Source organism: Pelecanus crispus, chromosome 7, assembly GCF_030463565.1.
Source record: "Pelecanus crispus isolate bPelCri1 chromosome 7, bPelCri1.pri, whole genome shotgun sequence".
Lineage (NCBI taxonomy): Eukaryota > Metazoa > Chordata > Aves > Pelecaniformes > Pelecanidae > Pelecanus > Pelecanus crispus.
Genome location: NC_134649.1, coordinates 7,950,656 through 7,951,500, shown reverse-complemented (window position 1 = coordinate 7,951,500; position 845 = coordinate 7,950,656).

Genomic DNA, 845 nt, shown 5'->3' with positions numbered 1-845 from the left:
AAGACCCACAGAGCCTTCAGGGCAACCTTGAAATACTTCCAGAGCAAATCCTCTGGCAAATGCATATATGCATTAACTTTTGCAATGGCTTTTTCTTCTCACTAACTTCTTGCATGCAGAAATCTGTCTAAATATTTGCAGAAAGCAAATCTAACGGAATGTAAGCACTGAAACAAACACTTCTTCTTCCAAGGGAAGGGAGCAGCGTTTCCCAGGCTCCAGCCAGGAGCAATGTGTGAAAGCGTACATAACAGCCCAGGTCTTTGCCTGCCTCCTCCATGGTTAAGAGTCAGAACAACATTGCCCTGGTTTTGGCTGGGATAGAGTTAATTTTCTTCCTAGTAGCTGGCATAGTGCTGTGTTTTGGATTTAGTATGAGAAGAATGCTGATAACACACTGATGTTTGAGTTGTTGCTGAGCAGTGCTGACACTAGTTCAGGACTTTTCAGCTTCCCATGCTCTGCCAGGTGCACAAGAAACTGGGAGGGGGCACAGCCAGGACAGCTGACCCAAAATGGCCAAAGGGCTGTTCCATACCATATGATGTCATGCTCAGTATATAAGCTGCGGGGAGTTGGCCGAGGGACAGTGATCGCTGCTTGGGAACTGGCTGGGTATTGGTCAGTGGGCGGTGAGCAATTGCATTGTGCATCACTTGCTTTGTATATTATTATTATTATTACTATTATTATTACTACTACTACTATTTTATTTTATTTTATTTCAATTATTAAACTGTTCTCATCTCAACCCAGGAGTTTTCTCATTCTTACTCCTCCGATTCTCTCCCCCATCCCACCGGGACAGAGGGAGTGAGCGAGCAACTGCGTGGTGCTGAGTTGCT